This window comes from Entelurus aequoreus, linkage group LG18 (genome assembly GCF_033978785.1).
Source record: "Entelurus aequoreus isolate RoL-2023_Sb linkage group LG18, RoL_Eaeq_v1.1, whole genome shotgun sequence".
NCBI lineage: Eukaryota > Metazoa > Chordata > Actinopteri > Syngnathiformes > Syngnathidae > Entelurus > Entelurus aequoreus.
Genome location: NC_084748.1, coordinates 28,394,542 through 28,421,637, shown reverse-complemented (window position 1 = coordinate 28,421,637; position 27,096 = coordinate 28,394,542). Strand labels below are relative to the sequence as shown.

Genomic DNA, 27,096 nt, shown 5'->3' with positions numbered 1-27,096 from the left:
GGACCCAGCACGCTTCCGCTGCGCCACTCTGCTGTCTGTAACTCAAAGATGCTTACTCTGGTGAATATCCAAAGAGTTAGAGAAGACAGCTGTAGTCCCAATGGGTGTCAGCCTTCCATTTGAATTAAGAATCAGTCAAAGATTCACCTGAAACCTAAATCATAGTAGAGGATGGTTTCGATCCATCGACCTCTGGGTTGTGGGCCCAGCACGCTTCCGCTGCCTGTAACTAGAAGATGCTTACTCTGGTGAATATCCAAAGAGTTAGAGAAGACAGCTGTAGTCTGAATGGGTGTCAGCCTTCCATTTGAATTAAGAATCAGTCAAAGATTCGCTTGAAACCTAAGTCATAGCAGAGGATGGTTTCGATTCATCGACCTCTGGGTTATGGGCCCAGCACGCTTCCGCTGCGCCACTCTGCTGTCTGTAACTCAAAGATGCTTACTCTGGTGAATATCCAAAGAGTTAGAGAAGACAGCTGTAGTCCCAATGGGTGTCAGCCTTCCATTTGAATTAAGAATCAGTCGAAGATTCGCTTGAAACCTAAATCATAGCAGAGGATGGTTTCCATCCATCGACCTCTGGGTTATGGGCCCAGCACGCTTCCGCTGCGCCACTCTGCTGTCTGTAACTCAAAGATGCTTACTCTGGTGAATATCCAAAGAGTTAGAGAAGACAGCTGTAGTCCCAATGGGTGTCAGCCTTCCATTTGAATTAAGCATCAGTCGAAGATTCGCTTGAAACCTAAATCATAACAGAGGATGGTTTCCATCCAACGACCTCTGGGTTATGGGCCCAGCACGCTTCCCCTGCGCCACTCTGCTGTCTGTAACTCCAAGATGCTTACTCTGGTGAATATCCAAAGAGTTAGAGAAGACAGCTGTAGTCCCAATGGGTGTCAGCCTTCCATTTGAATTAAGAATCAGTCGAAGATTCGCTTGAAACCTAAATCATAGCAGAGGATGGTTTACATCCATCGACCTCTGGGTTATGGGCCCAGCACGCTTCCGCTGCCTGTAACTAGAAGATGCTTACTCTGGTGAATATCCACAGAGTTAGAGAAGACAGTTGTTGTCTGAATGGGTGTCAGCCTTCCATTTGAATTAAGAATCAGTCAAAGATTCGCTTGAAACCTAAGTCATAGCAGAGGACGGTTTCGATCCATCGACCTTATGAATATTAGTTAAAATGTAACAAGATCAACAGATTGCATTGGCCGGGAATCGGACCCGGGTCTCCCGCGTGGCAGGCGAGAATTCTACCACTGAACCACCAATGCCTGTGGAGTAATAGAGATTTATGAACTCGGTTAAGAGGAAGAACGTTTGAAATGCGGGCTGCGACAAACAAAACATGCTACAAAGTGGAACACATTCTACTTGCACAAGGGATATAACAACATCCACAAAAGGCAAGAAATGCAATGCAGCTAGTAACAGCAATAAGACTAGCGAGCACCATGTTTTCCGTCGGCCGAAAATGTACTTGTAAGTCTTGATAACGGTCTGTGACTTGCAGCAGTTTCCATGGTGTAGTGGTTATCACATTCGCCTCACACGCGAAAGGTCCCCTGTTCGAAACAGGGTGGAAACAAGACTTCTTTTACTTTCCTTCTTATGTCTATAAATAAGCAAGGAAAGAAATAATAGCAAGGTCCTGTGTTTCATCATGAAGTAGTTTGCAACATACCTAAGCACCTCATGTACAGCCGAGCTCACACAACACCAAATTTAGAGGGTTCTCATATAGGCAGACCTTTGGCTTCAATATCATGAATGCTGGGTTCCATGAAAATGTCACGCACAAACGTATGAAATTTGTCATTCATTCAAGTCACTGTATTTTCAGGGCGTTGCATCGATTGCAACTGTACTGTGTAGATTGACTTATAAGACGTTTAACCTCTCAGCTAAGCAGGAATCATAAGTGTAATTCCCAAAGATCAGTCAAAGATTCACCTGAAACCTAAATCATAGTAGAGGATGGTTTCGATCCATCGACCTCTGGGTTATGGGCCCAGCACGCTTCCGCTGCCTGTTACTAGAAGATGCTTACTCTGGTGAATATCCACAGAGTTAGAGAAGACAGCTGTAGTCCCAATGGGTGTCAGCCTTCCATTTGAATTAAGAATCAGTCGAAGATTCGCTTGAAACCTAAATCATAGCAGAGGATGGTTTCCATCCATCGACCTCTGGGTTATGGGCCCAGCACGCTTCCCCTGCGCCACTCTGCTGTCTGTAACTCCAAGATGCTTACTCTGGTGAATATCCAAAGAGTTAGAGAAGACAGCTGTAGTCTGAATGGGTGTCAGCCTTCCATTTGAATTAAGAATCAGTCAAAGATTCGCTTGAAACCTAAGTCATAGCAGAGGATGGTTTCGATCCATCGACCTCTGGGTTATGGGCCCAGCACGCTTCCGCTGCGCCACTCTGCTGTCTGTAACTCAAAGATGCTTACTCTGGTGAATATCCAAAGAGTTAGAGAAGACAGCTGTAGTCCCAATGGGTGTCAGCCTTCCATTTGAATTAAGAATCAGTCAAAGATTTGCTTGAAACCTAAGTCATAGCAGAGGATGGTTTCCATCCATCGACCTCTGGGTTATGGGCCCAGCATGCTTCCGCTGCGCCACTCTGCTGTCTGTAACTCAAAGATGCTTACTCTGGTGAATATCCAAAGAGTTAGAGAAGACAGCTGTAGTCCCAATGGGTGTCAGCCTTCCATTTGAATTAAGAATCAGTCAATGATTCACTTGAAACCTAAATCATAACAGAGGATGGTTTCCATCCATCGACCTCTGGGTTATGGGCCCAGCACGCTTACCCTGCGCCACTCTGCTGTCTGTAACTCCAAGATGCTTACTCTGGTGAATATCCAGACAAACTACTTGTAACAAAGTGATTTGGAACCCATCTGAAGTAGTCTTTCTTTCTGAGTCCTGGTTGTGTCCACATTTTAAATGGCATTTTTTTTAAAGAAAACATTGTAGTAATCATCAAACTCTGTGGATCCATTGGGATTTTATTCAAAACGAATAGAATTTAGGCTTACATTCACGTAGTTTGAAAACAAACTGAGAAAGTGTTATGGAACTAACATCAAGACACTGACGGGATTTGAGCCCAACCTCTTCTGCTTAACAGTCAGGCACTTTGACTGACACCAACAGTGCCTGGAAAAAAATGGGATTTCAAATCGATGCCTATAACCCTTCATTCAATTAATTATAGCCAATTTGAGGCGATAGCATTGATTATCAGTAATTTACATTAGTTTAAACAAGCGTGGCTTGAAAGTTATGTTGCAAACGTAGCACACGTTTTAACTAGAAACTTTTTTGCAAACTTAGAGAAGGACATGGGCTGTACAAGAAAACCCTCGAACCCCCGTGCTCGTGTCAAAATCCCGTCCCTGGGTGGGCTTGAACCACCATCCTCTCAGTAAACAGCCGAACGCGCTGACCGATTGCGCCACAGAGACTGGCTAGTTTAAATGATAAATTACTCCCCAAAAAATTATAAAATCTCATGTTACGATAGCCCGATGTCATTGTCTTTGGATGGGCGTAACTAGAAGTACACTGCTTCAGCATTCGGGGAGTCCAATATGCCTTTTGGGTGGAATGACTGTGTCTTGCGGTTGTCACAAACATTGCTTTTGTCCCTTATGAATATTGGTTAAAATGTAACAAGATCAACAAATTGCATTGGCCGGGAATCGGACCCGGGTCTCCCGCGTGGCAGGCGAGAATTCTACCACTGAACCACCAATGCCTGTGGAATAATAGAGATTTGTGAACTCGGTTAAGAGGAAGAACGTTTGAAATGTGGGCTGCGACAAACAAAACATGCTACAAAGTGGAACACATTCTACTTGCACAAGGGATATAACAACATCCACAAAAGGCAAGAAATGCAATGCAGCTAGTAACAGCAAAAAGACTAGCGAGCACCATGTTTTCCGTTGGCCGAAAATGTACTTGTAAGTCTTGATAAAGGTCTGTGACTTGCAGCAGTTTCCATGGTGTAGTGGTTATCACATTCGCCTAACACGCGAAATGTCCCCTGTTCGAAACAGGGTGGAAACAAGGCTTTTTTTACTTTCCTTCTTACGTCTATAAACAAGCAAGGAAAGAAATAATAGCAAGGTCCTGTGTTTCATCATGAAGTAGATTGCAACATACCTGAGCACCTCATGTACAGCCGAGCTCACACAACACCAAATTTAGAGGGTTCTCATATAGGCAGACCTTTGGCTTCAATATCATGAATGCTGGGTTCCATGAAAATGTCACGCACAAATCTATGAAATTTCTCATTCATTCAAGTCACTGTATTTTCAGGGCGTTGCATCGATTGCAACTGTACTGTGTGGATTGACTTATAAGACGTTTAACCTCTCAGCTAAGCAGGAATCATAAGTGTAATTCCCAAAGATCAGTCAAAGATTCACCTGAAACCTAAATCATAGTAGAGGATGGTTTCGATCCATCGACCTCTGGGTTATGGGCCCAGCACGCTTCCGCTGCCTGTAACTAGAAGATGCTTACTCTGGTGAATATCCAAAGAAATAGAGAAGACAGCTGTAGTCCCAATGGGTGTCAGCCTTCCATTTGAATTAAGAATCACTCAAAGATTTGCTTGAAACCTAAGTCATAGCAGAGGATGGTTTCCATCCATCGACCTCTGGGTTATGGGCCCAGCATGCTTCCGCTGCGCCACTCTGCTGTCTGTAACTCAAAGATGCTTACTCTGGTGAATATCCAAAGAGTTAGAGAAGACAGCTGTAGTCCCAATGGGTGTCAGCCTTCCATTTGAATTAAGAATCAGTCAATGATTCACTTGAAACCTAAATCATAACAGAGGATGGTTTCCATCCATCGACCTCTGGGTTATGGGCCCAGCACGCTTACCCTGCGCCACTCTGCTGTCTGTAACTCCAAGATGCTTACTCTGGTGAATATCCAGACAAACTACTTGTAACAAAGTGATTTGGAACCCATCTGAAGTAGTCTTTCTTTCTGAGTCCTGGTTGTGTCCACATTTTAAATGGCATTTTTTTTAAAGAAAACATTGTAGTAATCATCAAACTCTGTGGATCCATTGGGATTTTATTCAAAACGAATAGAATTTAGGCTTACATTCACGTAGTTTGAAAACAAACTGAGAAAGTGTTATGGAACTAACATCAAGACACTGACGGGATTTGAGCCCAACCTCTTCTGCTTAACAGTCAGGCACTTTGACTGACACCAACAGTGCCTGGAAAAAAATGGGATTTCAAATCGATGCCTATAACCCTTCATTCAATTAATTATAGCCAATTTGAGGCGATAGCATTGATTATCAGTAATTTACATTAGTTTAAACAAGCGTGGCTTGAAAGTTATGTTGCAAACGTAGCACACGTTTTAACTAGAAACTTTTTTGCAAACTTAGAGAAGGACATGGGCTGTACAAGAAAACCCTCGAACCCCTGTGCTCGTGTCAAAATCCCGTCCCTGGGTGGGCTTGAACCACCATCCTCTCAGTAAACAGCCGAACGCGCTGACCGATTGCGCCACAGAGACTGGCTAGTTTAAATGATAAATTACTCCCCAAAAAATTATAAAATCTCATGTTACGATAGCCCGATGTCATTGTCTTTGGATGGGCGTAACTAGAAGTACACTGCTTCAGCATTCGGGGAGTCCAATATGCCTTTTGGGTGGAATGACTGTGTCTTGCGGTTGTCACAAACATTGCTTTTGTCCCTTATGAATATTGGTTAAAATGTAACAAGATCAACAAATTGCATTGGCCGGGAATCGGACCCAGGTCTCCCGCGTGGCAGGCGAGAATTCTACCACTGAACCACCAATGCCTGTGGAATAATAGAGATTTGTGAACTCGGTTAAGAGGAAGAACGTTTGAAATGTGGGCTGCGACAAACAAAACATGCTACAAAGTGGAACACATTCTACTTGCACAAGGGATATAACAACATCCGCAAAAGGCAAGAAATGCAATGCAGCTAGTAACAGCAAAAAGACTAGCGAGCACCATGTTTTCCGTAGGCCGAAAATGTACTTGTAAGTCTTGATAAAGGTCTGTGACTTGCAGCAGTTTCCATGGTGTAGTGGTTATCACATTCGCCTAACACGCGAAATGTCCCCTGTTCGAAACAGGGTGGAAACAAGGCTTTTTTTACTTTCCTTCTTACGTCTATAAACAAGCAAGGAAAGAAATAATAGCAAGGTCCTGTGTTTCATCATGAAGTAGATTGCAACATACCTGAGCACCTCATGTACAGCCGAGCTCACACAACACCAAATTTAGAGGGTTCTCATATAGGCAGACCTTTGGCTTCAATATCATGAATGCTGGGTTCCATGAAAATGTCACGCACAAATCTATGAAATTTCTCATTCATTCAAGTCACTGTATTTTCAGGGCGTTGCATCGATTGCAACTGTACTGTGTGGATTGACTTATAAGACGTTTAACCTCTCAGCTAAGCAGGAATCATAAGTGTAATTCCCAAAGATCAGTCAAAGATTCACCTGAAACCTAAATCATAGTAGAGGATGGTTTCGATCCATCGACCTCTGGGTTATGGGCCCAGCACGCTTCCGCTGCCTGTAACTAGAAGATGCTTACTCTGGTGAATATCCAAAGAGTTAGAGAAGACAGCTGTAGTCCCAATGGGTGTCAGCCTTCCATTTGAATTAAGAATCAGTCAAAGATTTGCTTGAAACCTAAGTCATAGCAGAGGATGGTTTCCATCCATCGACCTCTGGGTTATGGGCCCAGCATGCTTCCGCTGCGCCACTCTGCTGTCTGTAACTCAAAGATGCTTACTCTGGTGAATATCCAAAGAGTTAGAGAAGACAGCTGTAGTCCCAATGGGTGTCAGCCTTCCATTTGAATTAAGAATCAGTCAATGATTCACTTGAAACCTAAATCATAACAGAGGATGGTTTCCATCCATCGACCTCTGGGTTATGGGCCCAGCACGCTTCCCCTGCGCCATTCTGCTGTCTGTAACTCCAAGATGCTTACTCTGGTGAATATCCAAAGAGTTAGAGAAGACAGCTGTAGTCCCAATGGGTGTCAGCCTTCCATTTGAATTAAGAATCAGTCGAAGATTCGCTTGAAACCTAAATCATAGCAGAGGATGGTTTCCATCCATCGACCTCTGGGTTATGGGCCCAGCACGCTTCCGCTGCGCCACTCTGCTGTCTGTAACTCAAAGATGCTTACTCTGGTGAATATCCAAAGAGTTAGAGAAGACAGCTGTAGTCCCAATGGGTGTCAGCCTTCCATTTGAATTAAGAATCAGTCGAAGATTCGCTTGAAACCTAAATCATAACAGAGGATGGTTTCCATCCAACGACCTCTGGGTTATGGGCCCAGCACGCTTCCCCTGCGCCATTCTGCTGTCTGTAACTCCAAGATGCTTACTCTGGTGAATATCCAGACAAACTACTTGTAACAAAGTGATTTGGAACCCATTTGAAGTAGTCTTTCTTTCTGAGTCCTGGTTGTGTCCACATTTTAAATGGCATTTTTTTTAAAGAAAACATTGTAGTAATCATCAAACTCTGTGGATCCATTGGGATTTTATTCAAAACGAATAGAATTTAGGCTTACATTCACGTGGTTTGAAAACAAACTGAGAAAGTGTAATGGAACTAACATCAAGACACTGACGGGATTTGAGCCCAACCTCTTCTGCTTAACAGTCAGGCACTTCGACTGACACCAACAGCGCCTGGAAAAAAATGGGATTTCAACTCGATGCCTATAACCCTTCATTCAATTAATGATAGCCAATTTGAGGCGATAGCATTGATTATCAGTAATTTACATTAGTTTAAACAAGCTTGGCTTGAAAGTTATGTTGCAAACGTAGCACACATTTTAACTAGAAACTTTTTTGCAAACTTAGAGAAGGACATGGGCTGTACAAGAAAACCCTCGAACCCCCGTGCTCGTGTCAAAATCCCGTCCCTGGGTGGGCTTGAACCACCATCCTCTCAGTTAACAGCCGAACGCGCTGACCGATTGCGCCACAGAGACTGACTAGTTTAAATGATAAATTACTCCCCAAAAAATTATAAAATCCATGTTACGATAGCCCGATGTCATTGTCTTTGGATGGGCGTAACTAGAAGTACACTGCTTCAGCATTCGGGGAGTCCAATATGCCTTTTGGGTGGAATGACTGTGTCTTGCGGTTGTCAAAAACATTGCTTTTGTCCCTTATGAATATTAGTTAAAATGTAACAAGATCAACGGATTGCATTGGCCGGGAATCGGACCCGGGTCTCCCGCGTGGCAGGCGAGAATTCTACCACTGAACCACCAATGCCTGTGGAGTAATAGAGATTTATGAACTCGGTTAAGAGGAAGAACGTTTGAAATGCGGGCTGCGACAAACAAAACGTGCTACAAAGTGGAACACTTTCTACTTGCACAAGGGATATAACAACATCCACAAAAGGCAAGAAATGCAATGCAGCTAGTAACAGCAATAAGACTAGCGAGCACCATGTTTTCCGTCGGCCGAAAATGTACTTGTAAGTCTTGATAAAGGTCTGTGACTTGCAGCAGTTTCCATGGTGTAGTGGTTATCACATTCGCCTCACACGCGAAAGGTCCCCTGTTCGAAACAGGGTGGAAACAAGGCTTCTTTTACTTTCCTTCTTACGTCTATAAATAAGCAAGGAAAGAAATAATAGCAAGGTCCTGTGTTTCATCATGAAGTAGTTTGCAACATACCTGAGCACCTCATGTACAGCCGAGCTCACACAACACCAAATTTAGAGGGTTCTCATATAGGCAGACCTTTGGCTTCAATATCATGAATGCTGGGTTCCATGAAAATGTCACGCACAAACCTATGAAATTTCTCATTCATTCAAGTCACTGTATTTTCAGGGCGTTGCATCGATTGCAACTGTACTGTGTAGATTGACTTATAAGAAGTTTAACCTCTCAGCTAAGCAGGAATCATAAGTGTAATTCCCAAAGATCAGTCAAAGATTCACCTGAAACCTAAATCATAGTAGAGGATGGTTTCGATCCATCGACCTCTGGGTTATGGGCCCAGCACGCTTCCGCTGCCTGTAACTAGAAGATGCTTACTCTGGTGAATATCCACAGAGTTAGAGAAGACAGCTATAGCCTGAATGGGTGTCAGCCTTCCATTTGAATTAAGGATCAGTCAAAGATTCGCTTGAAACCTAAGTCATAGCAGAGGATGGTTTCGATCCATCGACCTCTGGGTTATGGGCCCAGCACGCTTCCGCTGCGCCACTCTGCTGTCTGTAACTCAAAGATGCTTACTCTGGTGAATATCCAAAGAGTTAGAGAAGACAGCTGTAGTCCCAATGGGTGTCAGCCTTCCATTTGAATTAAGAATCAGTCAAAGATTCACCTGAAACCTAAATCATAGTAGAGGATGGTTTCGATCCATCGACCTCTGGGTTATGGGCCCAGCACGCTTCCGCTGCCTGTAACTAGAAGACGCTTACTCTGGTGAATATCCAAAGAGTTAGAGAAGACAGCTGTAGTCTGAATGGGTGTCAGCCTTCCATTTGAATTAAGAATCAGTCAAAGATTCGCTTGAAACCTAAGTCATAGCAGAGGATGCTTTCGATCCATCGACCTCTGGGTTATGGGCCCAGCACGCTTCCGCTGCGCCACTCTGCTGTCTGTAACTCGAAGATGCTTACTCTGGTGAATATCCAAAGAGTTAGAGAAGACAGCTGTAGTCCCAATGGGTGTCAGCCTTCCATTTGAATTAAGAATCAGTCAAAGATTCACCTGAAACCTAAATCATAGTAGAGGATGGTTTCGATCCATCGACCTCTGGGTTATGGGCCCAGCACGCTTCCGCTGCCTGTAACTAGAAGATGCTTACTCTGGTGAATATCCAAAGAGTTAGAGAAGACAGCTGTAGTCTGAATGGGTGTCAGCCTTCCATTTGAATTAAGAATCAGTCAAAGATTCGCTTGAAACCTAAGTCATAGCAGAGGATGGTTTCGATCCATCGACCTCTGGGTTATGGGCCCAGCACGCTTCCGCTGCGCCACTCTGCTGTCTGTAACTAAAAGATGCTTACTCTGGTGAATATCCAAAGAGTTAGAGAAGACAGCTGTAGTCCCAATGGGTGTCAGCCTTCCATTTGAATTAAGAATCAGTCGAAGATTCGCTTGAAACCTAAATCATAGCAGAGGATGGTTTCCATCCATCGACCTCTGGGTTATGGGCCCAGCACGCTTCCGCTGCGCCACTCTGCTGTCTGTAACTCAAAGATGCTTACTCTGGTGAATATCCAAAGAGTTAGAGAAGACAGCTGTAGTCCCAATGGGTGTCAGCCTTCCATTTGAATTAAGAATCAGTCGAAGATTCGCTTGAAACCTAATTCATAACAGAGGATGGTTTCCATCCAACGACCTCTGGGTTATGGGCCCAGCACGCTTCCCCTGCGCCACTCTGCTGTCTGTAACTCCAAGATGCTTACTCTGGTGAATATCCAAAGAGTTAGAGAAGACAGCTGTAGTCCCAATGGGTGTCAGCCTTCCATTTGAATTAAGAATCAGTCGAAGATTCGCTTGAAACCTAAATCATAGCAGAGGATGGTTTCCATCCATCGACCTCTGGGTTATGGGCCCAGCACGCTTCCCCTGCGCCACTCTGCTGTCTGTAACTCCAAGATGCTTACTCTGGTGAATATCCAGACAAACTACTTGTAACAAAGTGATTTGGAACCCATCTGAAGTGGTCTTTCTTTCTGAGTCCTGGTTGTGTCCACATTTTAAATGGCATTTTTTTTAAAGAAAACATTGTAGTAATCATCAAACTCTGTGGTTCCATTGGGATTTTATTCAAAACGAATATAATTTAGGCTTACATTCACGTGGTTTGAAAACAAACTGAGAAAGTGTTATGGAACTAACATCAAGACACTGACGGGATTTGAGCCCAACCTCTTCTGCTTAACAGTCAGGCACTTTGACTGACACCAACAGCGCCTGGAAAAAAATTGGGATTTCAACTCGATGCCTATAACCCTTCATTCAATTAATGATAGCCAATTTGAGGCGATAGCATTGATTATCAGTCATTTACATTAGTTTAAACAAGCGTGGCTTGAAAGTTATGTTGCAAACGTAGCACACGTTTTAACTAGAAACTTTTTTGCAAACTTAGAGAAGGACATGGGCTGTACAAGAAAACCCTCGAACCCCCGTGCTCGTGTCAAAATCCCGTCCCTGGGTGGGCTTGAACCACCATCCTCTCAGTTAACAGCCGAACGCGCTGACCGATTGCGCCACAGAGACTGGCTAGTTTAAATGATAAATTACTCCCCAAAAAATTATAAAATCTCATGTTACGATAGCCCGATGTCATTGTCTTTGGATGGGCGTAACTAGAAGTACACTGCTTCAGCATTCGGGGAGTCCAATATGCCTTTTGGGTGGAATGACTGTGTCTTGCGGTTGTCACAAACATTGCTTTTGTCCCTTATGAATATTGGTTAAAATGTAACAAAATCAACAGATTGCATTGGCCGGGAATCGGACCCGGGTCTCCCGCGTGGCAGGTGAGAATTCTACCACTGAACCACCAATGCCTGTGGAATAATAGAGATTTATGAACTCGGTTAAGAGGAAGAACGTTTGAAATGCGGGCTGCGACAAACAAAACATGCTACAAAGTGGAACACATTCTACTTGCACAAGGGATATAACAACATCCACAAAAGGCAAGAAATGCAATGCAGCTAGTAACAGCAATAAGACTAGCGAGCACCATGTTTTCCGTCGGCCGAAAATGTACTTGTAAGTCTTGATAAAGGTCTGTGACTTGCAGCAGTTTCCATGGTGTAGTGGTTATCACATTCGCCTAACACGCGAAAGGTCCCCTGTTTGAAACAGGGTGGAAACAAGGCTTTTTTTACTTTCCTTCTTACGTCTATAAATAAGCAAGGAAAGAAATAATAGCAAGGTCCTGTGTTTCATCATGAAGTAGATTGCAACATACCTGAGCACCTCATGTACAGCCGAGCTCACACAACACCAAATTTAGAGGGTTCTCATATAGGCAGACCTTTGGCTTCAATATCATGAATGCTGGGTTCCATGAAAATGTCACGCACAAACCTATGAAATTTCTCATTCATTCAAGTCACTGTATTTTCAGGGCGTTGCATCGATTGCAACTGTACTGTGTGGATAGACTTATAAGACGTTTAACCTCTCAGCTAAGCAGGAATCATAAGTGTAATTCCCAAAGATCAGTCAAAGATTCACCTGAAACCTAAATCATAGTAGAGGATGGTTTCGATCCATCGACCTCTGGGTTATGGGCCCAGCACGCTTCCGCTGCCTGTAACTAGAAGATGCTTACTCTGGTGAATATCCAAAGAGTTAGAGAAGACAGCTGTAGTCTGAATGGGTGTCAGCCTTCCATTTGAATTAAGAATCAGTCAAAGATTCACCTGAAACCTAAATCATAGTAGAGGATGGTTTCGATCCATCGACCTCTGGGTTATGGGCCCAGCACGCTTCCGCTGCCTGTAACTAGAAGATGCTTACTCTGGTGAATATCCAAAGAGTTAGAGAAGACAGCTGTAGTCTGAATGGGTGTCAGCCTTCCATTTGAATTAAGAATCAGTCAAAGATTCGCTTGAAACCTAAGTCATAGCAGAGGATGGTTTCGATCCATCGACCTCTGGGTTATGGGCCCACCACGCTTCCGCTGCGCCACTCTGCTGTCTTTAACTCAAAGATGCTTACTCTGGTGAATATCCAAAGAGTTAGAGAAGACAGCTGTAGTCCCAATGGGTGTCAGCCTTCCATTTGAATTAAGAATCTGTCAAAGATTCGCTTGAAACCTAAGTCATAGCAGAGGATGGTTTCCATCCATCGACCTCTGGGTTATGGGCCCAGCACGCTTCCGCTGCCTGTAACTAGAAGATGCTTACTCTGGTGAATATCCACAGAGTTAGAGAAGACAGTTGTTGTCTGAATGGGTGTCAGCCTTCCATTTGAATTAAGAATCAGTCAATGATTCACTTGAAACCTAAATCATAGCAGAGGATGGTTTCCATCCATCGACCTCTGGGTTATGGGCCCAGCACGCTTCCCCTGCGCCACTCTGCTGTCTGTAACTCCAAGATGCTTACTCTGGTGAATATCCAGACAAACTACTTGTAACGAAGTGATTTGGAACCCATCTGAAGCAGTCTTTCTTTCTGAGTCCTGGTTGTGTCCACATTTTAAATGGCATTTTTTTTAAAGAAAACATTGTAGTAATCATCAAACTCTGTGGATCCATTGGGATTTTATTCAAAACGAATAGAATTTAGGCTTACATTCACGTGGTTTGAAAACAAACTGAGAAAGTGTTATGGAACTAACATCAAGACACTGACGGGATTTGAGCCCAACCTCTTCTGCTTAACAGTCAGGCACTTTGACTGACACCAACAGCGCCTGGAAAAAAAATGGGATTTCAACTCGATGCCTATAACCCTTCATTCAATTAATGATAGCCAATTTGAGGCGATAGCATTAATTATCAGTAATTTACATTAGTTTAAACAAGCTTGGCTTGAAAGTTATGTTGCAAACGTAGCACACGTTTTAACTAGAAACATTTTTGCAAACTTAGAGAAGGACATGGGCTGTACAAGAAAAACCTCGAACCCCCGTGCTCGTGTCAAAATCCCGTCCCTGGGTGGGCTTGAACCACCATCCTCTCAGTTAACAGCCGAACGCGCTGACCGATTGCGCCACAGAGACTGGCTAGTTTAAATGATAAATTACTCCCCAAAAAATTATAAAATCTCATGTTACGATAGCCCGATGTCATTGTCTTTGGATGGGCGTAACTAGAAGTACACTGCTTCAGCATTCGGGGAGTCCAATATGCCTTTTGGGTGGAATGACTGTGTCTTGCGGTTGTCACAAACATTGCTTTTGTCCCTTATGAATATTGGTTAAAATGTAACAAGATCAACAGATTGTATTGGCCGGGAATCGGACCCGGGTCTCCCGCGTGGCAGGCGAGAATTCTACCACTGAACCACCAATGCCTGTGGAGTAATAGAGATTTATGAACTCGGTTAAGAGGAAGAACGTTTGAAATGCGGGCTGCGACAAACAAAACATGCTACAAAGTGGAACACATTCTACTTGCACAAGGGATATAACAACATCCACAAAAGGCAAGAAATGCAATGCAGCTAGTAACAGCAATAAGACTAGCGAGCACCATGTTTTCCGTCGGCCGAAAATGTACTTGTAAGTCTTGATAAAGGTCTGTGACTTGCAGCAGTTTCCATGGTGTAGTGGTTATCACGTTCGCCTAACACGCGAAAGGTCCCCTGTTCGAAACAGGGTGGAAACAAGGCTTTTTTTACTTTACTTCTTACGTCTATAAATAAGCAAGGAAAGAAATAATAGCAAGGTCCTGTGTTTCATCATGAAGTAGATTGCAACATACCTGAGCACCTCATGTACAGCCGAGCTCACACAACACCAAATTTAGAGGGTTCTCATATAGGCAGACCTTTGGCTTCAATATCATGAATGCTCGGTTCCATGAAAATGTCACGCACAAACCTATGAAATTTCTCATTCATTCAAGTCACTGTATTTTCAGGGCGTTGCATCGATTGCAACTGTACTGTGTAGATTGACTTATAAGACGTTTAACCTCTCAGCTAAGCAGGAATCATAAGTGTAATTCCCAAAGATCAGTCAAAGATTCACCTGAAACCTAAATCATAGTAGAGGATGGTTTCGATCCATCGACCTCTGGGTTATGGGCCCAGCACGCTTCCGCTGCCTGTAACTAGAAGATGCTTACTCTGGTGAATATCCACAGAGTTAGAGAAGACAGCTATAGCCTGAATGGGTGTCAGCCTTCCATTTGAATTAAGAATCAGTCAAAGATTCGCTTGAAACCTAAGTCATAGCAGAGGATGGTTTCGATCCATCGACCTCTGGGTTATGGGCCCAGCACGCTTCCGCTGCCTGTAACTAGAAGATGCTTAGTCTGGTGAATATCCAAAGAGTTAGAGAAGACACATGTAGTCCCAATGGGTGTCATCCTTCCATTTGAATTAAGAATCAGTCAAAGATTCACCTGAAACCTAAATCATAGTAGAGGATGGTTTCGATCCATCGACCTCTGGGTTATGGGCCCAGCACGCTTCCGCTGCCTGTAACTAGAAGATGCTTAGTCTGGTGAATATCCAAAGAGTTAGAGAAGACAGCTGTAGTCTGAATGGGTGTCAGCCTTCCATTTGAATTAAGAATCAGTCAAAGATTCGCCTGAAACCTAAGTCATAGCAGAGGATGGTTTCGATCCATCGACCTCTGGGTTATGGGCCCAGCACGCTTCCGCTGTGCCACTCTGCTGTCTGTAAAGCAAAGATGCTTACTCTGGTGAATATCCAAAGAGTTAGAGATGACAGCTGTAGTCCCAATGGGTGTCAGCCTTCCGTTTGAATTAAGAATCTGTGGCGTAATGGAGATTTATGAACTCGGTTAAGAGGAAGAACGTTTGAAATGCGGGCTGCGACAAACAAAACATGCTACAAAGTGGAACACATTCTACTTGCACAAAAGGCAAGAAATGCAATGCAGCTAGTAACAGCAATAAGACTAGCGAGCACCATGTTTTCCGTCGGCCGAAAATGTACTTGTAAGTCTTGATAAATGTCTGTGACTTGCAGCAGTTTCCATGGTGTAGTGGTTATCACATTCGCCTCACACGCGAAAGGTCCCCTGTTCGAAACAGGGTGGAAACAATGCTTTTTTTACTGTCCTTCTTACGTCTATAAATAAGCAAGGAAAGAAATAATAGCAAGGTCCTGTGTTTCATCATGAAGTAGTTTGTAACATACCTGAGCACCTCATGTACAGCCGAGCTCACACAACACCAAATTTAGAGGGTTCTCGTATAGGCAGACCTTTGGCTTCAATATCATGAATGCTGGGTTCCATGAAAATGTCACGCACAAACCTATGAAATTTCTCATTCATTCAAGTGACTGTATTTTCAGGGCGTTGCATCGATTGCAACTGTACTGTTTAGATTGACTTATAAGACGTTTAACCTCTCAGCTAAGCAGGAATCATAAGTGTAATTCCCAAAGATCAGTCAAAGATTCACCTGAAACCTAAATCATAGTAGAGGATGGTTTCGATCCATCGACCTCTGGGTTATGGGCCCAGCACGCTTCCGCTGCCTGTAACTAGAAGATGCTTACTCTGGTGAATATCCAAAGAGTTAGAGAAGACAGCTGTAGTCTGAATGGGTGTCAGCCTTCCATTTGAATTAAGAATCAGTCAACGATTCGCTTGAAACCTAAGTCACAGCAGAGGATGGTTTCGATCCATCGACCTCTGGGTTATGGGCCCAGCACGCTTCCGCTGCACCACTCTGCTGTCTGAACCTCAAAGATGCTTACTCTGGTGAATATCCAAAGAGTTAGAGAAGACAGCTGTAGTCCCAATGGGTGTCAGCCTTCCGTTTGAATTAAGAATCAGTCAAAGATTCGCTTGAAACCTAAGTCATAGCAGAGGATGGTTTCCATCCATTGACCTCTGGGTTATGGGCCCAGCACGCTTCCGCTGCGCCACTCTGCTGTCTGTAACTCAAAGATGCTTACTCTGGTGAATATCCAAAGAGTTAGAGAAGACAGCTGTAGTCCCAATGGGTGTCAGCCTTCCATTTGAATTAAGAATCAGTCGAAGATTCGCTTGAAACCTAAATCATAGCAGAGGATGGTTTCCATCCATCGACCTCTGGGTTATGGGCCCAGCACGCTTCCGCTGCCTGTAACTAGAAGATGCTTACTCTGGTGAATATCCAAAGAGTTAGAGAAGACAGCTGTAGTCTGAATGGGTGTCAGCCTTCCATTTGAATTAAGAATCAGTCATAGATTCGCTTGAGACCTAAGTCATAGCAGAGGATGGTTTCAATCCATCGACCTCTGGGTTATGGGCCCAGCACGCTTCCGCTGCGCCACTCTGCTGTCTGTAACTCAAAGATGCTTACTCTGGTGAATATCCACAAAGTTAGAGAAGACAGCTGTTGTCTGAATGGGTGTCAGCCTTCCATTTGAATTAAGAATCAGTCAATGATTCGCTTGAAACCTAAATCATAACAGAGGATGGTTTCCATCCATCGACCTCTGGGTTATGGGCCCAGCACGCTTCCCCTGCGCCACTCTGCTGTCTGTAACTCCAAGATGCTTACTCTGGTGAATATCCAGACAAACTACTTGTAACAAAGTGATTTGGAACCCATCTGAAGTAGTCTTTCTTTCTGAGTCCTGGTTGTGTCCACATTTAAAATGGCATTTTTTTAAAGAGAAAATTGTAGTAATCATCAAACTCTGTGGATCCATTGGGATTTTATTCAAAACTAATAGAATTTAGGCTTACATTCACGTGGTTTGAAAACAAACTGAGAAAGTTTTATGGAACTAACATCAAGACACTGACGGGATTTGAGCCCAACATCTTCTGCTTAACAGTCAGGCACTTTGACTGACACCAACAGCGCCTGGAAAAAAATGGGATTTCAACTCGATGCCTATAACCCTTCATTTAATTAATGATAGCCAATTTGAGGCGATAGCATTGATTATCAGTAATTTTCATTAGTTTAAACAAGCGTGGCTTGAAAGTTATGTTGCAAACGTAGCACATGTTTTCACTAGAAACTTTTTTGCAAACTTAGAGAAGGACATGGGCTGTACAAGAAAACCCTCGAACCCCCGTGCTTGTGTCAAAATCCCGTCCCTGGGTGGGCTTGAACCACCATCCTCTCAGTTAACAGCCGAACGCGCTGACCGATTGCGCCACAGAGACTGGCTAGTTTAAATGATAAATTACTCCCCAAAAAATTATAAAATCTCATGTTACGATAGCCCGATGTCATTGTCTTTGGATGGGCGTAACTAGAAGTACACTGCTTCAGCATTCGGGGAGTCCAATATGCCTTTTGGGTGGAATGCCTGTGTCTTGCGGTTGTCACAAACATTGCTTTTGTCCCTTATGAATATTGGTTAAAATGTAACAAGATCAACAGATTGGATTGGCCGGGAATCGGACCCGGGTCTCCCGCGTGGCAGGCGAGAATTCTACCACTGAACCACCAATGCCTGTGGAGTAATAGAGATTTATGAACTCGGTTAAGAGGAAGAACGTTTGAAATGCGGGCTGCGACAAACAAAACATGCTACAAAGTGGAACACATTCTACTTGCACAAGGGATATAACAACATCCACAAAAGGCAAGAAATGCAATGCAGCTAGTAACAGCAATAAGACTAGTGAGCACCATGTTTTCCGTCGGCCGAAAATGTACTTGTAAGTCTTGATAAAGGTCTGTGACTTGCAGCAGTTTCCATGGTGTAGTGGTTATCACATTCGCCTCACACGCGAAAGGTCTCCTGTTCGAAACAGGGTGGAAACAATGCTGTTTTTACTGTCCTTCTTACGTCTATAAATAAGCAAGGAAAGAAATAATAGCAAGGTCCTGTGTTTCATCATGAAGTAGTTTGCAACATACCTGAGCACCTCATGTACAGCCGAGCTCACACAACACCAAATTTAGAGGGTTCTCATATAGGCAGACCTTTGGCTTCAATATCATGAATGCTGGGTTCCATGACAATGTCACGCACAAACCTATGAAATTTCTCATTCATTCAAGTGACTGTATTTTCAGGGCGTTGCATCGATTGCAACTGTACTGTGTAGATTGACTTATAAGACGTTTAACCTCTCAGCTAAGCAGGAATCATAAGTGTAATTCCCAAAGATCAGTCAGAGATTCACCTGAAACCTAAATCATAGTAGAGGATGGTTTCGATCCATCGACCTCTGGGTTATGGGCCCAGCACGCTTCCGCTGCCTGTAACTAGAAGATGCTTACTCTGGTGAATATCCAAAGAGTTAGAGAAGACAGCTGTAGTCTGAATGGGTGTCAGCCTTCCATTTGAATTAAGAATCAGTCAAAGATTCGCTTGAAACCTAAGTCATAGCAGAGGATGGTTTCGATCCATCGACCTCTGGGTTATGGGCCCAGCACGCTTCCGCTGCGCCACTCTGCTGTCTGAACCTCAAAGATGCTTACTCTGGTGAATATCCAAAGAGTTAGAGAAGACAGCTGTAGTCCCAATGGGTGTCAGCCTTCCGTTTGAATTAAGAATCAGTCAAAGATTCGCTTGAAACCTAAGTCATAGCAGAGGATGGTTTCCATCCATCGACCTCTGGGTTATGGGCCCAGCACGCTTCCGCTGTGCACTCTGCTGTCTGTAACTTGTTGCGTCGACAGCTCTTCCTCCCAAGGAAGTCAAAGTCTGCTGTCCACTCCCAAGTTCTTTTAATGGCAAATAAGCTGATGTTAAATTGACCACCAAAAGCAGTAGTTGGTATTTCGTTGTTTATTGTCAAAGCTTTGGCAATAATGAGACCAATCCAGCACCCAAGCGTTCCCTAGCCCGTTCCAGATCGGTCTAGCTCAAAACTCCCGCAAGTCCCGTGATCTTCCGTCTCTCCCTGCCCCCACTCTCTTTGTTTAGACTACTCCGAGTTATCTCTACTCTGACACATTCCAATCTAGAAGGCCAACACCTCACTATGAGACTCAAAAGAAGGAAGAATACTAGCTATTCTTTATATGACTATAGGAGTTTAGAAATAAGTAACACTTAAATATGGATATATGGAAAATATCCCGTTCCATCACTCCCCCTTTAAGATCTGCTTATAAGATCTTTTACTACTAGTTAAACACTTCTAAAGCACGCCCCACATTAAAGTAGGTGCTGTTTTTTTTCTTTGAGCAAGCTAGCAATAAAACAACAGCTTATTTACATGGGAGATAGATGGAGGGAGTCCACGTCAATGTCGTCATGGTCAGGGAAGTAAACCAACAATTCTCGAAAGTCTTAAAGTTACCACTTTGCTAGACCCCCTTTAGTGACACTTAGCCCAAGGGGCGATAAAGCAACCGCATGAGGCTATGATGGCCAAAAAAAAACAAACTCAGAATGGAGACCAAGACAGACTTAATTAGGTCAGTCCACCTGCCTAATGTGTCCCTAGACAGGGCCTGGAGGCCCTTTAAGGCCCTCTGAACTGAGCCATCGGGGGTAGTGTTGTTAGGAATGAAGGTACAGCATTGGTCATCAAACATTGCACACACTCCTTCTTCCTTGGCTAGGATGCGGTCAAGGGCTATGCGGATCTGAACGGCCCTGAGGGAGGTCGGGGCAAGTTGTTCAGCAAGTCCCTCAACGGCGTCACGAGTCAGGTTGGTTAGTCTCAACGGCGGCGGGGAGTTAGAGAGGCCGCTGAAACAGGAGTTCCAAGGGGTGTTAATTTGGTGAGTGGGGTCATCAGTCTAACCATAGCACAAAGCCCAACGGCTGACGTCGGGATTCTAATGTACAATCTGTGCTTCCCACAACACCAGAATAAGTCAGCTCGTGCCTAAGGGCCTATCCTAGAGCCATCTATCAGGGTGGTGCACCAGTAATGGTTGATGTCACCCAATTTGTTGGGGGACGGAGAGGGTCCTGTAATTTGAAAACGCGTGTAATTCAGCTTTTGGGCCACAAAGGGAAGAAGTCAGGTGGCATTGTCAACAGAAGGGTACACATGTCAGTCAACTTAAAAGGGGCGGGGTAAGTGTGGGAAAAGGGACGTCCAGCGGAAGAAGCAACACAGTCACCCAGGTTTTGGCATCCACCTGAGCCACAGGTTGTCTGCACCCGCTCCTAAGGTCAAAGGTCAAAGTTACCAGGCCTTCGGTGGTCATGTCATTAGCACGCACGGATGTGAGCCTTTGAAACACCACCGAGGTGGGGTGGTACTTTAGGTGCTACAGAGGGTGTAGAGGTAGTTAACGCCCTCTCAAGGACATTAATTTTAATAATTCCTTTAGCGTCTGTATCAGTCAGGTCAAGCCCCAAAACAACATAAAAGGGAAGATGGGCACAACTTACCAGAGTATGTTGTCTGCATCCGACACCAATGGTTCAGGGTTGAGTCGTAACAAATATAGAGGTTATTACCACGGTAATAGCTATTGTGTCCCCCGTAATTAATCACACTGCACAGGTCAAAAAATAAGTCTTGCTATCCCCTTTGACCCAGTCTATTTAAAGTCCGCTGTATGTTCTTAGACACTTGTCAGTCACTGTCGTCAGGAAGGATGAACTGAGACACAAAGACAGTAGAACACGCCCAAGCACCAGTCCGTCAGGGAACACTACCGGGTGCAACATCCTGCCTTTCGTCTATCAATATCAGAGTAATTTAGGTAACAAAACGGGGGTAAACATCAAACTTTTCACTTCATGTAACGACACATACAGTTATGCTGAAAACAAGCAAGAAAAACTAAGAAACATTTAGCATACTGGATTGGTCTCACACAAGGATATACAATATAGAAGTTGAAAAGAGTAATGTAGGTAGAAAATCTCTCTCGTCTCCTGGGCTGTGGGGCAGATGATGTGGCGATGTCAGCAATGACATCCCCTGGTGATCTGTCAGGTTCTTCAGCTGTAGTGCAGAGGGAGAGGTGGTACCAGGTGTCCCCTCCACCAGCCAGTCGAAGGGCATGGGACGTCCGTTCCACGACCTTGAAGGGACCAGTCCACCTGAGCTCCGTCCACTTGCGTTTGATGACCTTGATCTTGACCCTCTCAGCGGGCGGAAGGGAATCTGTACAGAAGAACTGGCACACAAATTCTGCAATTTTTTGTGTAAAATACCATTTTGGTTTTACGCTGAGTCCTCCTTCCATGGGGGGCTGCTGGTCCTGTGAATGGCTGACCTGTATGCAACTCATAGGGTGAAAAACTCAAAGGGCGGTAAAACAGTTTTATTCACGGACCTTCGAATGATCATTAACGCTAATTGCAACATGTCAATCCAATTAAATTTGGTCTGTGCACAGATTTTAGCCAATTAGTTTTTGATGTTCTGGTCCATCCTTTCAACCTTGCCTTGGGACTCAGGATGGTACCCCAAACCTGTGTTCTAGTCCGAAAGCCTTTTCGACCAAGGCTAAGTGAGTTTTTTTTTTTTTTAATGGTTGCCGTTGTCTGACCTAATCTTTTTGGGGAAACCATGTCGGGGTACTAGGTCATACACAAGTCATTTAATTACTGATATTGCATCCTCTTTTGAGGTTGTTGTTGATTCCGGCCAACCACTGTGATTGTCAACACAAGTCAGTACGTACCTTTTCCCTTGTACCGTATTGATCATATCAGTGAAATCAAAGACTATACATGGTTCACCCTCACCTCCTCCATATTCTAAATTTGATCTATTAAAGTACTATCGATGTGTAAAATCGTTATTTTCAAATTAAAATTAGTTCTAACTTCTTACCCACGGTAAAAACGTTAAAACTATGGAATGTGTCAGAGTCGGATGATTGTCGATTTTGTTCTAAGGAGTCTGTATCCACCCTCACTCACCCCCTTCTGTTTCTGAAAAAAGGACTGTGTTAGTCATACTATCACTTTCAGAAACATCTAAGAAAAAGGTCAGCTAATAGTCAAGTAGCGGAGGACAGGTCATGTTTGAGGTCAATGAAAGTCTCTTTAGCCTCTATGGTCCACTGGGGGGTGGTGTTAGGGTAGGGGACCCCTTAGCGATATCACAAATAACTCAAACTCAACTAAACCCTAACTTTTATGTAACTTATTCAATATGGTGAAAGTAACAAATATGCTTATATTTATATTGTTACCAATACTAGAAAAATACTACCCTTGTGGCGAATGCTTTAGCAATAGTATTTTGAAATTTTACCACACCTGGTAGCCCCAATAATTCATTAAGTCAAGCTCATGTTGTAGAAAGTTGAATGATGCGGACACGTTTGTTACTGAATACTTTCTATCAGACTTCTGCCATGGCAACTTTGTGTATGTAATGAGCAACTATAATTATTTGATATGCTTAAATGTGTAATGTGTCGTTTTAGCTCAGCTGTTGTGTAGCTGCTAGCTCCTCGTAGCCTACAGGTGTCTAAAGTGCAGCCCATAGTTATGTGTTTAACATAACCATGGGCTAAACCTAAACAATTGAAAATGTGGTATTTGGGTGTCGGTGTAATGTTTGGCAGCTACGCCGTGTCTTATCATTGGACCTAAGTTCTTTGGTTTTGTAGGCGAGACAGAGAGCAAGGGAACAATGTGGGACACTATTGTGTCCATCTTATACCATGCTAGCTGTTGCAAAGATAGGTCAACATGAGCAGCCACACCTTGAGTTCCAACATATATAAATAATCATAACATATGGCGAGTCGGGTGGCAGAACACACGGAAGCATCTCAGTCAGTCAGGGTTTTCACCGTTAGAGCCATTCCTGTTGTTTCAGGCTGTGGTATGCTTGGTAGTGGTGTCGCAGCTGGGTGGTTCAGCCGTCAGGTAACACCAGGAATGTTCCTTCTTTGCGATTTGAATGTCAGGGTACAGTCTGTAAAGGAGGTCCAGCAATCTGAACCGGAAGTGGTTTGGTGACAGTTAACCTTCTTGTGACCCCAGCGAAGCCTTCGACCTTTAAAGAGGAAGCACACAGTTTTTTTTGTACCTCTGCATTCAGAATCGAATGGGTGGCTGATAAAATTGTCCGTTGACACTCATGTCCAGCAGGGGTCCTGTCTGTACTTCCTGCTGCGGCTCCTGATGTGGGCGTCCTCTTACACGCCTTCGTGTTCGTTTGTTGGCACGACGGAACCTTTCCTGTTTGGAAATGTTCGGACAGTCACGACTCCAGTGACCAGGCTGGTCACAACCGAAACAGTGTCTACCCCACACTGGCTTTGAAGCATCGTGTTGTCCACCACCCGAGTCCAACCGCATGTCTGTTGAGGATTCTTTCCTCCACCTGTTGGAACTCAAAAGCAAGGTCACCCACTGCTGAATATACCCTAGCTGATCTTTGACCTTTTGGTTCTTTTAACCTTTTATCTTCAGCGATCTGTAATTTAAGTAGTCGTTTCCTTGTTGCTCTGTCATTAGCCCTATTTTGCATGGGATGAATAAAATGTCCTGCCATATATTGTTTTTGGCACCGTGTATATCAGGGTTAACTTTGTCCAAAGTGTTTGGCCAAAGGTTCCCTCCCGGAGGTACAGGTGGGAAACAAGGTCAACAATGGCTTGCATGTATGCATCAGCAAGAGACTTATATTGAAATAGGCCCCTATAATTGTCATGTGTCAAAAATGTCTGGTGTGCACTGCCCTCTGCTGGAGGAAAATGGTCAGACATGCAAAATAAGGGGTTAATACTTTCTCTTTTAACTTTGATGTTCCAGGTAATTTAATGTTCAGTGAATGTATAGGATAGGCCAATATAAGCTTTGGCTTCCGCCTATTCCTTTTTCGGTCATTCTTTTTCTTTCTGTGTGTAAATGTGTATGATTGTTAATTTGTCTAATCTGTACTGTTAAACTGCTCACACAAAATGGTTGATGGTTGATTATATGACCAAAATAAACTTATTTCATTTATTCATTCATTATCTATCGCACTCAGTTTTATTCCATTTTGCATCTAATTATTCCTATTGATTTCTTCCCATTTCACTCAAACAACTAAACAAACAAACAAATAAACAAACTTGCAGCTAACCACAATCAACAGCATACGATTTACGAATACCTTCATTTGTCACTTTCTCATCTTTTCTTCACTTTCGTTTTCCTTTACAAACAACATCCTGTATCCATCTCTTCCTTACACTTCACACAATGTTTCTATTTTCTGTTCTCCTAGAAACCATTCACATAACGTAAGGTTATAAACATCCTTTTCCCATATTTTCTCAAACCATCCTCTTCACCCTCAATCTTCCTTCACCTGCTCTCTTTTTCTCTCTCTCTCCTTCTCACTGGAGTAGGGGGCGGTGGCCTAGTCAAAGTCTGGGCGGGTCGTTTGAATTGTCTTGCGCATGCGCGGCAGGCAAAACACCAATCAGTCTAGTCTGTCCTATTTGTCTCATTAATCATCGGTTCTTTTGCTGCATTTCGTTTTTCCACGTAATCCCCGTTTACTTTTATCATACGCCAAGCTCTTGAATTCTCGAGCACCAACCCTGTTCCATTTTCACCAGCGCGCGCGCGCACACACACACACACACACACACACACACACACACACACACACACACACACACACACACACATGTAAGCACATGAGCAAGCAAGCGCTTACGCACACACACGAGCACGCGCAACCTGCAGCACACACACACACACACACACACACAAGAAAAAGCTGCACCTACCCTTATCTCTGCGTTTCACTTTACCATAAAACTTCCAGTTACTTTTTTAAATTTATTTTTTATTTTATTTTACCAGACGTTTGAGTTCACGACTTTTCGAGTATTGTAAACTCCCTCTTAACCCTTTCAAGGAACGTTCTCCTTTTTTTTTTTCTTTTTTTTTTTTTTCTCTACCTGCTAGTTCCATTGTCGACAACCGTCCATTCAATTGATCATTGAACGGTAGCCAATCATCACATTTTGCCCCGCCGCCATCACATTTCTGTTTGTCACACTCCAAGGCCATTGTGTCTATATTTTCTTAATTCTAGTGCCCTCAACGCAAAGGGATCTTTCAACCCGCTTCCTTAGTTTTAGTGTCTTATCACACTGGGATCTATCAACCCGCTTCCTTAGTTTTAGTGTCTTATCACACTGGGATCTATCAACCCGCTTCTTTAGTTTTAGTGTCTTATCACACTGGGATCTATCAACCCGCTTCTTTAGTTTTAGTGTCTTATCACACTAGGATCTATCAACCCGCTTCTTTAGTTTTAGTGTCTTATCATACTGGGATCTATCAACCCGCTTCTTTAGTTTTAGTGTCTTATCACACTGGGATCTATCAACCCGCTTCCTTAGTTTTAGTGTCTTATCATACTGGGATCTATCAACCCGCTTCCTTAGTTTTAGTGTCTTATCACACTGGGATCTATCAACCCGCTTCTTTAGTTTTAGTGTCTTATCACACTGGGATCTATCAACCCGCTTCCTTAGTTTTAGTGTCTTATCACACTGGGATCTATCAACCCGCTTCTTTAGTTTTAGTGTCTTATCACACTGGGATCTATCAACCCGTTGCTCTTTTAGGCGGCGACCAACTACCCAGGGTGAGCCACACCCAACTATTAGTTCACTCGTCAATGAAACTGCCCGTCACGGTAATCGAGACACAATGCCGTGATTTGACCACTTATTTACAATTTTAATGCAATGGCAGGCTCGGCAAAAATGCAATCAATCTATCGAAATCACAGCTCTGCGTCTGGGGTACAATATAGTGTTTGACTTACAGACTTCAGGACAGACTCCTAACGCAGATTTTATCTAAAAAGAAAGGTTCTGCTCACCTTGAATTGGCCAATTGAGTCTGTCCAGAAGATTGCAAGAAGTCATCGATCAACAGCGTGCCATCTCGGACGAAGCCCCCAAATTGTTGCGTCGACAGCTCTTCCTCCCAAGGAAGTCAAAGTCTGCTGTCCACTCAAAAGTTATTTTAATGGCAAATAAGCTGATGTTAAATTGACCACCAAAAGCAGTAGTTGGTATTTCGTTGTTTATTGTCAAAGCTTTGGCAATAATGAGACCAATCCAGCACCCAAGCGTTCCCTAGCCCGGTCCAGATCGGTCTAGCTCAAAACTCCCGCAAGTCCCGTGATCCTCCGTCTCTCCCTGCCCCCACTCTCTTTGTTTAGACTACTCCGAGTTATCTCTACTCTGACACATTCCAATCTAGAAGGCCAACACCTCACTATGAGACTCAAAAGAAGGAAGAATACTAGCTATTCTTTATATGACTATAGGAGTTTAGAAATAAGTAACACTTAAATATGGATATATGGAAAATATCCCATTCCATCAGGATCCATTGGGATTTTATTCAAAACTAATAGAATTTAGGCTTACATTCACGTGGTTTGAAAACAAACTGAGAAAGTGTTATGGAACTAACATCAAGACACTGACGGGATTTGAGCCCAACATCTTCTGCTTAACAGTCAGG

At 43.6% G+C, this 27,096-nt stretch overlaps 21 non-coding genes across 21 annotated transcripts; 8 read left to right on the top strand and 13 right to left on the bottom strand.

The window, feature by feature from the left end:
• Window positions 1-1,208: 1,208 nt before the first annotated feature.
• On the bottom strand, window positions 1,209-1,279 carry trnag-gcc (transfer RNA glycine (anticodon GCC)). The gene has a single exon. It is a non-coding gene; the product is annotated as a tRNA-Gly (tRNA).
• Window positions 1,280-1,520: 241 nt separating this feature from the next.
• On the top strand, window positions 1,521-1,593 carry trnav-cac (transfer RNA valine (anticodon CAC)). The gene has a single exon. It is a non-coding gene; the product is annotated as a tRNA-Val (tRNA).
• A 1,810-nt stretch (window positions 1,594-3,403) lies between these two features.
• On the bottom strand, window positions 3,404-3,477 carry trnan-guu (transfer RNA asparagine (anticodon GUU)). Its single transcript has one exon. It is a non-coding gene; the product is annotated as a tRNA-Asn (tRNA).
• Window positions 3,478-3,699: 222 nt separating this feature from the next.
• trnag-gcc (transfer RNA glycine (anticodon GCC)) lies at window positions 3,700-3,770 on the bottom strand. Its single transcript has one exon. It is a non-coding gene; the product is annotated as a tRNA-Gly (tRNA).
• Window positions 3,771-4,011: 241 nt separating this feature from the next.
• Window positions 4,012-4,084, top strand: trnav-aac (transfer RNA valine (anticodon AAC)). The gene has a single exon. It is a non-coding gene; the product is annotated as a tRNA-Val (tRNA).
• Window positions 4,085-5,492: 1,408 nt separating this feature from the next.
• trnan-guu (transfer RNA asparagine (anticodon GUU)) lies at window positions 5,493-5,566 on the bottom strand. The gene has a single exon. It is a non-coding gene; the product is annotated as a tRNA-Asn (tRNA).
• A 222-nt stretch (window positions 5,567-5,788) lies between these two features.
• trnag-gcc (transfer RNA glycine (anticodon GCC)) lies at window positions 5,789-5,859 on the bottom strand. The gene has a single exon. It is a non-coding gene; the product is annotated as a tRNA-Gly (tRNA).
• A 241-nt stretch (window positions 5,860-6,100) lies between these two features.
• Window positions 6,101-6,173, top strand: trnav-aac (transfer RNA valine (anticodon AAC)). The gene has a single exon. It is a non-coding gene; the product is annotated as a tRNA-Val (tRNA).
• Window positions 6,174-7,983: 1,810 nt separating this feature from the next.
• On the bottom strand, window positions 7,984-8,057 carry trnan-guu (transfer RNA asparagine (anticodon GUU)). Its single transcript has one exon. It is a non-coding gene; the product is annotated as a tRNA-Asn (tRNA).
• Window positions 8,058-8,278: 221 nt separating this feature from the next.
• Window positions 8,279-8,349, bottom strand: trnag-gcc (transfer RNA glycine (anticodon GCC)). The gene has a single exon. It is a non-coding gene; the product is annotated as a tRNA-Gly (tRNA).
• A 241-nt stretch (window positions 8,350-8,590) lies between these two features.
• On the top strand, window positions 8,591-8,663 carry trnav-cac (transfer RNA valine (anticodon CAC)). The gene has a single exon. It is a non-coding gene; the product is annotated as a tRNA-Val (tRNA).
• Window positions 8,664-11,252: 2,589 nt separating this feature from the next.
• Window positions 11,253-11,326, bottom strand: trnan-guu (transfer RNA asparagine (anticodon GUU)). Its single transcript has one exon. It is a non-coding gene; the product is annotated as a tRNA-Asn (tRNA).
• Window positions 11,327-11,548: 222 nt separating this feature from the next.
• trnag-gcc (transfer RNA glycine (anticodon GCC)) lies at window positions 11,549-11,619 on the bottom strand. The gene has a single exon. It is a non-coding gene; the product is annotated as a tRNA-Gly (tRNA).
• A 241-nt stretch (window positions 11,620-11,860) lies between these two features.
• trnav-aac (transfer RNA valine (anticodon AAC)) lies at window positions 11,861-11,933 on the top strand. Its single transcript has one exon. It is a non-coding gene; the product is annotated as a tRNA-Val (tRNA).
• A 1,785-nt stretch (window positions 11,934-13,718) lies between these two features.
• trnan-guu (transfer RNA asparagine (anticodon GUU)) lies at window positions 13,719-13,792 on the bottom strand. The gene has a single exon. It is a non-coding gene; the product is annotated as a tRNA-Asn (tRNA).
• A 222-nt stretch (window positions 13,793-14,014) lies between these two features.
• Window positions 14,015-14,085, bottom strand: trnag-gcc (transfer RNA glycine (anticodon GCC)). The gene has a single exon. It is a non-coding gene; the product is annotated as a tRNA-Gly (tRNA).
• A 241-nt stretch (window positions 14,086-14,326) lies between these two features.
• trnav-aac (transfer RNA valine (anticodon AAC)) lies at window positions 14,327-14,399 on the top strand. Its single transcript has one exon. It is a non-coding gene; the product is annotated as a tRNA-Val (tRNA).
• A 1,335-nt stretch (window positions 14,400-15,734) lies between these two features.
• On the top strand, window positions 15,735-15,807 carry trnav-cac (transfer RNA valine (anticodon CAC)). Its single transcript has one exon. It is a non-coding gene; the product is annotated as a tRNA-Val (tRNA).
• A 1,997-nt stretch (window positions 15,808-17,804) lies between these two features.
• trnan-guu (transfer RNA asparagine (anticodon GUU)) lies at window positions 17,805-17,878 on the bottom strand. The gene has a single exon. It is a non-coding gene; the product is annotated as a tRNA-Asn (tRNA).
• A 222-nt stretch (window positions 17,879-18,100) lies between these two features.
• On the bottom strand, window positions 18,101-18,172 carry trnag-gcc (transfer RNA glycine (anticodon GCC)). The gene has a single exon. It is a non-coding gene; the product is annotated as a tRNA-Gly (tRNA).
• A 240-nt stretch (window positions 18,173-18,412) lies between these two features.
• On the top strand, window positions 18,413-18,485 carry trnav-cac (transfer RNA valine (anticodon CAC)). Its single transcript has one exon. It is a non-coding gene; the product is annotated as a tRNA-Val (tRNA).
• Window positions 18,486-27,096: the final 8,611 nt, after the last annotated feature.